Here is a 12,514-nt window from a genome sequence, read left to right as displayed (position 1 = left end):
TTTCCAACTAAAGCTGCGCTGTTATGAAGGAGAAAAGGGGAACAGAACCAAATGCACATGGCGTTTGTGAAAAGCCGCTTTCACAAGTAACAGCGAGGGCGTCAAATACTGCTTTCTTTTTTATCGGCGAACTCTGACGCATGAGAACGCAGCCATTTAGTTCGGGGTTTATTACATTTTATGTAGTCCCTAGTTGTCATGAGGAGGTTCTTACCAGTGCCAGAATAGTGAATTCATTTGCAAGCAAAAGTATGGCATTGCGAAGGAAATCATTTAGCGCTTTTCTCTAGTATGAACGAAGGAAGACCCAAAATATAAATTTCTAGAGAAAATATTTTACCAGAATCAAGGACAACTTAAGTCTGCAGTGAAGCTTCACCAACATTCATGACCGCCACCAAAAATTAATAAGAATAAAATAAGTAGCCTGTTGTGAAATTGGCCTTAGCGCAGAGCTGTGACTGGCACCGTCGTGTGCCTCGCCTACGATTGCAACCTCTAAAAGAAATCATAAAGGCCGTGTTGGCGGTAAAACCTTTTTATCCAACATATACAGGATAGGAGTCCGCCTATCTGCCTAGACGGTGGACTGGAGTCCTTGAACTTGGGCGGCATGGCATGTTCAGCCATTCGGATTAAACCTAGCTGAAACTTGATGTTTGAGCTTAACAATAGGGTCTCCGAAAATTCTTCCGTTTCTGCTTCTTGATCTGCATCTTGGATTTATGGACACGTTTATATACCATATGTAAGTTGAGCCCTATCCCGACATATTTTACGTCTCACAATTTTTCCCGTTATCACTAGCTAAGGTTGTGCAGATTGGGAAAATTTCTTGTTTTAGGCGTTCCCGGACGTTTTTTGGCTCTTAGGAAGTAGAAACAACACGTGACCGGTGTAGCGGTGTGGCGTCTCATGGGCACCCAGCTCCACGCGCAGACAATGAAAAATTATGACAAGAGCCATTCCATGCTGCCGCAGTTCTTCCAGTGAGTACAACAGTGATTTTGATACAATTGGGTGTCTGTGACACCAGTACTGGTGGTATTGAGTATCAAGTAGCCATGAGTGCAACTAAGGATTCTCGGTTTACATGCCTCTCAGGTGCAAGGGACTGAGGGTGGCGTCTCGTGACTGCTTTTTGTGGAGTATTTGATGCAACCGATGAAAACGCGCATGAATACTTATCATAAAAGCGTACAGACAGACAGAAAAACCTTTATTATACGTAGGAATTCAGGGCGCGCAGGCCCCTGGGTCCCAGCACGAGCCCACTGCAACTGAATTGGTTATGTCCCTGAGGTTCATAAAACTGGCAGCCCGGCCGGTGGCGATAGTCTGCACGGCCGGGTCTTCCGAGCGCATCAGGGTCTCCCAGTCCTCCCATTTTTTCAAGTCTTCTAGGCCCCACGGGGCAGGGTCCACCAGGTAGAGGGAGCGGATGTGGAAGGAAGGAGCAAAGGGTTCAGGGCAAAGGGTACTGGCATAAGTGGGGAAGGAGGGATGGTAGTGGAATTGGGTAAGGAGTGAAGGAAGAGAGTGTGTTCGCATTCTGCGTCATAGTATTGCGTGTGTATTGCCTAGGGAGTGGGTTGGTACAACTGCCGCGAGGGTGCGTCGAGCTGCGTAAGCCCGCTGAACTAGTGGATGCGCTCCTTCATGAATCCCGGATTAGCGTCCTGTCCGGGATTCCCAGAGTGTGCATGCACCCATATCAGCGCCACATGACGGGGCGGGGGTGCATCGGGCGAGTCCAGTAGACTAAAAGCAAGGACATGGACTAGACCTCGTAGAAAATGTAGAATCACTGTTTTTGAATAAGCTAAAATGTACGGGGCCTACGTGCAGGTTATGGCTATTGGAATGGCGGCTACCTCTGCAGCTTCTGGGGAGGTGCCTGGGGAGAGCGGTAATGTGATGAGAGGGGCTGGGGAGGAATCCACCACGTCTGCGGTCGATTCATCACCCGTGCATGCAACGTCTACCCATACGCCGTCCGACTAACCACCATAAAATCAGCGGAGACCCTTTGCACGGACTATGCGGCGCTGGTCATCCTAGGATGGATGCATATTTTTCGGGAACGGCCTGATAAGCAGTTCTCGATGTACGTCTGAGGGATGGAGAGAAGGATTGGGTCGTTAGCCGGTATCCTTTACAACACACCATTATCTGTGTATAATAACTCCGAAAGCAGAGTGGATTGCATCTTCACTGCTGTGTCTTCGTTCCGGCGATCAAGGAAGAAACTATTTACAAAATGTTAGGGTAGGCATGTGAAGAGAGGAATGTAAATTTAGAGTATAGTCTAGGAGTATAGTAGCCCTTACAGTAGGAAGTGAATTTTATACCCATTAGGTTCTACTTCTGCGCCGCAACCTGCGTCTAGCGGTGTCTCATCATAGCCTGAGTTTTGCGACGTTAAACCCCTCAAACCAAACCCAAACCAAACCAAACCTGAGTCTTGTGTTCTTTTGAGCGAACATGCAGAATACATCCCGTCGGCAATAGAGGCTCCAACCGCTCCATCTCCATTCACGTTTCGGCAGGGCAATATAGACTAGCAGAAGATAAACGATTGAGCTATTTCCGAGCTCGAGAAGTTCAAACAAAACGAGTGGTGCTGTGGAATGTCTTCCCTGGGCACGTTATGGAAGCCCTTGCCCCCCACACACACACACACACACACACACACACACACACACACACACACACACACACACACACACACACACACACACACACACACACACACACACACACACACACACACACACACACACACACACACACACACACACACACACACACACACACACACACACACACACACACACACACACACACACACACACACACACACACACACACACACACACACACACACACACACACACACACACACACACACACACACACACACACACACACACACACACACACACACACACACACACACACACACACACACACACACACACACACACACACACACACACACACACACACACACACACACACACACACACACACACACACACACACACACACACACACACACACACACACACACACACACACACACACACACACACACACACACACACACACACACACACACACACACACACACACACACACACACACACACACACACACACACACACACACACACACACACACACACACACACACACACACACACACACACACACACACACACACACACACACACACACACACACACACACACACACACACACACACACACACACACACACACACACACACACACACACACACACACCAATTAGTCTATTAGTTTTTCTAAACGCTTCACAGCCCATGCGTGTGACTTCTGGCGAACTGAGATTGTGGATCAAAGTCCAGAACGCGCCGCTCGTGGTTACCAAAATCTTAGTCTATGAGTGTTCGGGCTGGCGGGTGGGGTACGTTGATGTAGATGGCGTACTGATGTGAGCTTCCGGCATGCGTTACACGGTGCTCGTGAATACTTTGAACCGACAAAAAATTTGCTCAAAACGCATTTATTTTAGCATTTTAATTTGCACGCTAACTAGAAATCATCCCAGGCTGGGCAAAATCCAAAAACTTGCATATCCCCTTTTCGCAGTTTCATGGCATCGCTGCCATTGTCGCTGTCTGAGGTGGTGCAGTCAAATCCTACGAAGACTGCGAGTGGATGAAGGCTGTGCAAGGATTGCCAGTGGAAGGGCCTCCCTTTGGCGCACGATCTGGATCCGAAGCCTTGGTTAGTATTACGGCCGTCAGTCGCCTCCCACTGGCGCCCACGTCAGCTGTCAGCCCATTCGTTCCCTGCAGTTGACCGTAGAATCAATTATGTACATCACAGAGTATGCATGGGAAACATACACGTTCCAATTGCGTACCAACATTTTCTCCTGCGGCGTCTTCTTCCCCAGGTGAAAATGGATGATGGCTGTGGAAGCGCTGCTACTGCTGGAGCCTGCCATCCTTGAAGGAGTCGAAGCCGCCGCAGAGATAGGTTGTACCGGAATGATTGATGTCACTCTGAAACTTGCCTGTGCCACCGCTGAGAGGCTGGACTGCAGTGGTAACCTTGGACTGGACGGGTGCGCCGGTTGTGCTAGAGGGATACATGGCCCTTGCTGAATTCGCCGACCCATCTCGTCCCAGGCAAGCTGTTCCACGAAGGCGTTTCTTTGCTTTGGGATAGCAGTGGTAGGCGTTCCACTTGAAGTGTAGAATCTGCAAAAGGGCCGTCGCTCTTCGCCTGGCTTGCCTCGGTTCAATTTGTAGCAAGGAAATAACCGGAGCATTTCCTGCAGAGAACAGTCTTTGAACAGATCCGCTCGAGGGCACGTGCCTGACCTGCTGGCGCTGAAGAAGACGACGGAAAGACACGAGACATACAAGGGCTCACGCAGTGCTCTTCTTCTTCAGTGATATGGTTCTCGCGTGGTCTCTAGGGCGGAGCCACCAGACGGGAGGTTTATTTTCGGACACTGTAAACTGTGAAGTGGACCAGTGTCGCAGCACCTCTTAAAGCGCTGTGAAGACTACGGATCTAAATCAGCTCAGAATGCAACCTAATGGAAAAGAAACATTTCCCCCTTCCTTTCCATGGGGTGGGATAGGAAATTATTTGATTATTGACAATTGCTGCTTTAAAGAGATAAAAAAGGGAGCAGAAATAAAAAATATACTAACAATTAGGAGGCTATTTGGGATTAACAGCGCCAAAAAATGCAAAATAAAGAGAGCACGCCATCGCGTATAAATCTCCAATGACAGGCGATTTGAAAATATTTCAAGACAATATAGAATGGTACATTGCTCAATACATGAGGGGCATTCGAAGTGTTTTTATATATATTGTGAGGTATCTTAATATTATGTGCAAGCCGGGCGCTGCGGGACGAATATTGAAATCTGGACTTTGCAGTGACAGTATATACTTTATTTGTCAGTCTGTCGGTTCGCGATTAAGGAATGCGTGAATGCAGAATATGGTTGGAAGGATCCTGCACGATTTTTGCGATCGAGTTGGTTGTGTATTATCTGGTCTGTAGAGGATGCGCATTTGAAATATGCCTCTGAACTTGGGCTCCTAGCTGTGACAACGCTTCAGTCGTCGAGTTTCGTCTGAGAGAATTACGCCTTATGCTCTTATCGATTATACCCTGCACTCAGCTTTAAGCAAAGTTATTAGCCACAGTTGAAATCTATATATGTCTCCATTAGACTACATGCACTTCCTTGCCATTAACTCATTCTATGTAATGTGTGAAAATTTAAATCTCATATGAGGAACAAGCGTCACATCGCAGTGTTATTGTGCGGTGCATCAAAGAACTTAGTATGCACTGCGACTAAACCTCCCGTCTGGGTACGTGCATATACATGTTAATTGATTGATTACGATTCGTTAACAGTTGCCTGAAATAGAAGAAACTCAAGTACTTTCAGGCTAAGGATTAATAAGAAACATGTAGGCTTGGTTAACAGTTCTGCAGATATCGTCAAGGGCTGTGTTTCTGAGTAATTCTTGTGGCCATTTAGTATTTTAAATAGTCACTAAACCACTTCTTTCTGTTTTTTGTGATTGCGGCTCATCACATTTATGAATCATTATTCGCATTGCGGTTGGACCTATATATACTGGGATTTTACGGAATAAAGTATTATTCTACAGGCAGAGGCATTTATGCTTGAAAAAGGATAGGTACAAGTAAATATTTCGAGAACACTGGTGAATCTACACTGCAGAAATGCGGAAGCCTTAGCGTTGCTGCTGAAAGGCAGCATGAAGTTTGTCCATTTATCTCATTATCATTATCAACTAAATGCACCGTCATTGTCATCGTTACTGTCATCCTCACTGTATGATATGCGTATCACGATCTCGCGTAGCGCAGTAGTTAAAACACTCGGCTGGAGATCCAAGGCTAGGTGTTAATTTCGGTTGGAGACAGGATTTTATTTTTCTGATGACTTCATCATGACGTCATTTGATTTACAGCTTTAGTGTTACCGGGCGATCGCTGACAGTATGAGCCTTTAAAGTAATTCGTCTTAATACTTTGTCGGAGGCCGGCGGTGCTTGCATACTTAGGAACAGCTGAGCAGAAAACAAATTTTCTTCGAGCGGAGCACTGCACTACCGGAATCAAATGTTTATTGGTACGCGTCTGTTCATAACAAGATTTTTCTTTTCAATTTTAATAGTTAACCACTTAGACGCTACGTCCTTTCTTGTCGACTGTCCGCTTTTCAAAGAGCCCCTTGCTTGGAGAGTCGTCCTTCTCTCCTTCGGCACAAACATCGGGATGCTTAATCTTCCTTGTGATCACGTGACTGTTCTGGCGGCACCAACTGCATCGCGTGTTTTGGGCTGCAGGAAGACGCTGCCCATTCATGTGTCGTTACGCGTTAGTGCCAGCTATTTCTGCAAAGCATGGCAACGACGAGACCATAGCAGTACATCTTTGCTGCCTATAACCATCCGATAGAAGACTTGGGATCTACGAAGTGCACGAATGCTTCGTGTGGCTCTAGCGCGCGTTTTTTTCTCTTTCCGCTTTTCTTTTTCTTTTCTGGCAAGCTTTATAAGTACGAATAACAGAATTTTCCACGGTGCTAATCTTGCAACGCATAATTATAACGGCGGTGATGCGGCCATCCATGCGCCAGTTGTTTGGTCGCAATTGCTCCTTTCCTTCCAGAATGTTCCTCTCCATTGTCTTTCACTGAACACGTTGAAGTAAGTTTCGGTATGCAACATTGACTAGGGAAGATCTTTAGCAAAGGGAATGACAATTTTTACTGGCTCTTCACGTTTCTCGAAAGGCTGTAGCGTGAACAGCTGTTTCTTTGTGCCGCCTACTGCTGGCCTCAATTCAAGAAGCGAAATTCCCTTCCTAGCGCAGGGCCTTCTCGCCCGCACGATGCGTTACACACCACGTCATTAACAGGCGCGTACTTTCCCTTTGTCAGAACTGCAATGGCTATCTTGACACATAAGACAGATCAACCTATTCATCGCACGTTATTTCTCTCATACAATCTTCTTTCCATTATGCTTATGAAGGTTGGCTCCCACAGCCGGACCTCCGCCCCGTTTTCTAGTCACACCTATCACGACACACCGACATGTTCTCAAACCTGCTGTGTTGCATTCGTATACGTGTATTTGCTTGCCGTGAACTCAATCCATATAACGCGTGAAAATTGGGATCTCATATGAGCATCACACGTCACATCGCAGTGTTTACGCGTGCGGTGCACCAAACAACTTAGTATCTCATGTGACTAAACCTCGTCTGGGTACGTGCATACGAATCTAATAAGATTGATTAGGATTCATTAATAGTTGTGTGAAAGCGAAGGAGATTCAAGTGCTTTCAGGGTAAGGAGTAATAAGAAACATTTAGGCTTGGTTTACAGTTATGCAAATATTGTAAAAAAATATATCGCTTCTCAGTTCTTTGCGCTTGAGGCTCATCACATTTATATGCATCGTTATTCGCAGTGCGGTTGGACGTATATATACTGCAATTTTACGGAATAAAATATTAATCCACAGATAGCGGCATAAATGCTTGGAAATGGATATGGGTATACAAGTACAAGTACAAGTTCCGACAGCACTGGTGAATCTACGCTGCAGAAATGCGGAAGCCTTAGCGTTGCCGCTGAAAGGCAGCATCAAGTTTGTTCATTTATCTGTATATCATTTATAACTAATGCACCGTCATTATCATCGCTGCTGTCATCATTGCCATTATCGCTAATTGCTGAGTCATTGTAATCAATACAATCATGCTCACACTATGATATTCGTTTCACGATCCCGGCGGGGCGTAGTTAGTTCAAGCGCTCGGCTGGGGATCCGATGCTAGGAGGTTCGATTCCTGTGGAAACAGATTTTTATTTTTCTTATGACTTCATCATGTACGTCATATCATGGACAGCTGTAGTGTGACGGACAGAACGCGGACAGTAGGAGACTTTAAAGGCTTTCGCCATTATGCCTCATCTGAGGCCGGTGGTGGTTTGCACTCTGGGGAACAGGTTTAGAAGCAAAAAGAGGTTATTTTTTTCTAGGCGGCACAGCACTATTGGAACAAAACGGTTACTGGACGTCTTTCTGAAATGTATTTTTAGATTTTTCCCTGCGATGTGAACCACTCTTTGCGTGGATAAGTCATGCACGTTCTATCTTATCAAATATCAGGCAACTGTATGTGCACTGGAGGTGGCCCTTTTTTATCGAATGTGGTACGTCGTGTGAGACGCAATATAGTTCGCCGTGCAGAACAGTAGCTAAAGCAACTTACAAGGAACCTTGTGCAGGTATATCGAGTGGGCTAGTGATACTGAGTGTGGCGTGGTTAGGATACCATGCAAATAAGTATATTTTCATGTACAACCGTCATGAATTTTAATAATATAGCGGGAGTGTCGACCAAACTGCTGGTCAGCGCCTTATAATCTCGAAAAGCGTGCAGCACGTCCAGAGATAGCATCGTCTGCTAAGCTCTTCCCGATCACGAGAGCACTCGCCCTGCCACAAAATCTTTTCGCGAAAACCTGACGGAAACATAGCAGGTACGCAAGAATAAGTGTGACAGCTGTGACTTTCCTCTTTCTTATTTCTATTACGGCTGGCCATGCTGGCGAAACGGAGTTAAAATAAAGAAAAAAATATTAGCAAATACACCAGCACCCGAAGATTTTCCTCGAATGCGAATCTTTTGATTGTTAGGTGGAACATGATTAAAAGAGGTCAAACAAAAAATACAATACGTGTGCTCTACTGGCTGACATTTCTTTTCTGTTTTTTTTTTTTTTTTTTTTTTTTTTTTTTTTTTTGCGAACAGATATGGCAGGGCGTGTCGCCTCGCGATCGGAACAACCTAGCAGACGAAGCTCTACCTTCGTGCGCGTGCTCAAACTCTGGCCGTGTTGCCCGCCTATCGCCGTTGTAAGGCGCTGGCCAGCAGTTTGGTCGACGCTCGCACTATATTACTAAAAATCAGGACGACTGTACGTGTGATCTTCTCGAGTTCTCGTGGTTCGGGCGATGCCACCAACGAATATTTGCAGACATGAAGAGCGGCGAGCAGCCGTTGAAAGCCTACGGTGTGTTAAAGAGCGGGCCATTGTGATTTTTCCACGTGACTTTTCTATCACGGCAGGCGTATGGAACATCTTAATACATTCTGCAGGAAGCTAATAAAAGGTTTGCTTTGGTTTCGCTTTTACGGTGTAACGTCCCAAAGCGACACAGGCTATAAGAGACGCCGTAGTGGCGCACTCCGGCAATTTCGACCACTTGGCGTTGATCAACATGCACTGACATCTCACAACGCAGGGATGCCTTTTCGCTTTGGCTCCATAAAAACGCTGCCGACGGCGATCAACCCGAGTTCACCGCCACAGTAGTCGGGCACCTTAACTACTGCACTACGGCAGCGGGGCACTAATAAAAGGAGGAACGTATTACAAAGGAGGGGGGGGGGGGGGGGAGTAGTTAATTATTACTCCTTAACTCCCACTCTTCAGGCTATGAAACTTACAAAGCATTTCCTGGTCTTCTTAAGAGGAAGAAAATACATTCCACGCGCAGACTTCCAGCCCAGCACGACCTATGTGGGTTTTATAGAGGCGGCGAGAGGAGTGTTTGCAATGATCGACTGGTCGGACAAGTTGGTTGGTTGGTTTGTGGGGTTTAACGTCCCAAAGCAACTCAGGCTATGAGAGACGCCGTAGTGGAGGACTCCGGAAATTTCGACCACCTGGGGTTCTTTAACGTGCACTGACATCGCACAGCACACGGGCGCCTTGCTTTTCGCCTCCATCGAAAAGCGGCCGCCGAGGCCGGGATTCGATCCCGCGTCCTTGGGAACAGTAGTCGAGCGCCGTAACCACTGCGCCACCCCGGCGGGCGACAAGTAGCGTTGTGGGAATTTCAACGGCAGTGAAGGCCCGTAGCACAAAGAAGAAATCAAAGCATATTTTATGTTGATTTTAGGCAAGCCGGAAAGAACTAACAAGAGGACCTGTAATTTCGTTGTAAGAAAGCAAAAAAAAAAAAAAAATAAAAAATAACGAAATGCCCAAAAAGAGGTAAACAAAACACAACCCCGGCATAGAGTGATGCAAAAAAGGTGCCGAAGGTGTCTTTTTAAGGACCTGTAAAGAACAGCTTTAGCCTTGCTAGAAAAGACATTTAATTGTGTATTTCAGAACTGCTTATCTTACTTTGGCCACCAGGTGCGCATATGCAAAGTCCTCAAGAAAGTGTGTAACCATTTTATTTGTATTGTATTTCGCAAGAAACACCGTCGAGCGATTTAAGTTGTCTGCCCAGAATTGTGCTTCTGCCGTATACTAAATCATGAAACGCTATTTCCAACTAAAGCTGCGCTTTTATGAAGGAGAAAGGGGAACAGAACCAAATGCACATGGCGTTTGTGAAAAGCCGCTTTCACAAGTAACAGCGAGGGCATCAAATACTGCTTTCTTTTTTATCGGCCACTTTACACGCATCAGAACGCTGCCATTTAGTTTATGAAGTCCCTAGTTGTCATGAGGAGATTATTACCAGTGCCAGAATATTGAATTCATTTGCAAGCAAAATTATGGCATTTCAAAGGAAAACATTTAGCGTTTTTCTCTAGCATGAACGAAGGAAGACCCAAAATATAAAATTCTAGAAAAAATAATTTACCAGAATCAAGGACAACTTAAGTCTGCAGTGAAGCTTCACCGACATTCATTACCGCCTCTAAAAATTAGTAAGAATGAAATAAGTAGCCTGTTGTGAAAGTGGCCTTAGCGCAGAGCTGTGACTGGCACCGTCGTGTCCCTCACCCACGATTACAGCCTCTAAAAGAAATCATAAAGGCCGTGTTGGCGGTAAAACCTTTTTATCCAACATATGCAGGATAGGCGTCCGCTTATCTGCCTAGACGGTGGACTGGAGTCCTTGAACTTGGGCGGCATGTTCAGCCATTCGGATTAAACCTAGCTGAAACTTGGTGTTTGAGCTTAACAATAGGGTCTCCGAAAATTGTTCTGTTTCTTTTTCTTTTTTTATTTTATTCAACATACCCATAAAGGCCCTCTTTCGAGGGTATTACATAGGGGGGTTCCGTGTTAAAAAAAAAAAAAAAATAACAGGAACATTATAAACAGCAAATGAGCAATAAACAGGCTAAATATAGCATGGGAAAATAATTAAGCACTACAGAATTAAGAAACAGGTTATAGAAAGCAATAGAATACAAAGTATAGGTTTTAGAAAACAATAAGGCATAACAGAAATGAATGTACTATAGTGTGTACATACCGACAAAAAAAAAAGTACAGTTCAAATGCCAGCGTCGCTGCGGATGAGATCGTGTAATATGGAGGCGTTGGATTCAATGGCTATGTGTGCTGGTAGATTGTTCCACTCTATGATAGTGCGAGGTATGAATGACTTTGCAAATGGAGATGAACGACACGCGATGCGCTTAACTTTGTGCGGATGGTCGAGCCGTGGAAAGAAGGCTGGTGGTGATAGGAAAAAATCGTGGTGGAGCGATGTATGGTGATACAGTTTATGGGAAAATGCTAGCCGTGATAGCTTGCGGCGGAAAGACAAGTCTTCTAATTCGGCGCGATTTTTATGGGCAGTTACACTGGTAGTATATTCGTCGCTGTTTACACGACAATATGAGTAGTCAGAATAAATAAAACGCGCAGCACGGTTCTGCAAGGACTCAATGTTTGCTATGAGATAGGCTTGTTCAGGATTCCAGATGGCTGATGCATATTCAATCTTCGGACGAATGAGCGTGAGGAAGGCTAGCTTCTTCAGGTGGGGGGAGCCTGTCTGAGGTTGTGCTTTAGAAGGCCGAGTGAGCGGTTGGCGGATGCTAAAGTTATATCAATGTGGTTGTGCCATGTTAAGTCAGATTGCAGATGAACTCCAAGGTACTTGTAGGTAGTAGCAAGTTTGACAGAGTTGTTATTTAGAAAATAAGTTTTGGGGCGCTGCGAGTGAAAGACAAAAGCTTAGGTTTGGAAGTTTTAAGTGGCATATAAGCCTCTATCTTGGATTTATGGACATGTTTATATACCCATTTGTAAGTTGAGCCCTATCCCGACATATTTTACTTCTCAAAATTTTTTCTGGGTGCCACTAGCTAAGGTTATCCAGATTGAGAAAATTTCTTGTTTTAAGCGTCGCCAGACGCTTTTCTTTTTTTTTTTTTTTTTTTTTTTTTTGGCTCTTAGGAAGTAGTAAGATCCCGCGATCGGTGTAGCAGTCTGGCGTCTCATGGGCACCAAACTCCATGCGCAGACAATAAAAATTTATGACAAGGGCGATTCCACGCTGCCGCAGTTCTTCGATTGAGTACAAGAGTGATTTAGATGTAATTGGGTGACCGTGACACCAGTACTGGTGGTATTGAGTATCAAGAAGCCATGAGTGCAACTAAGGTTTCTCGGTTTACAT

General features: G+C 45.4%; 1 long non-coding RNA gene across 1 annotated transcript; it reads right to left on the bottom strand.

The window, feature by feature from the left end:
- Window positions 1–3,672: 3,672 nt before the first annotated feature.
- On the bottom strand, window positions 3,673–9,879 carry LOC146204605 (uncharacterized). Its single transcript, XR_014702835.1, has 3 exons — window positions 9,585–9,879; window positions 3,912–4,383; window positions 3,673–3,837 (listed from the first exon to the last, which is right to left on the bottom strand). It is a non-coding gene; the product is annotated as an uncharacterized LOC146204605 (long non-coding RNA).
- Between the last annotated feature and the right edge of the window lie 2,635 nt (window positions 9,880–12,514).

This window comes from Amblyomma maculatum, chromosome 1, assembly GCF_055883805.1.
Source record: "Amblyomma maculatum isolate TAMU_Amacu chromosome 1, ASM5588380v1, whole genome shotgun sequence".
NCBI classification, from domain to species: domain Eukaryota; kingdom Metazoa; phylum Arthropoda; class Arachnida; order Ixodida; family Ixodidae; genus Amblyomma; species Amblyomma maculatum.
This window is presented reverse-complemented; position numbering and strand designations above follow the sequence as displayed.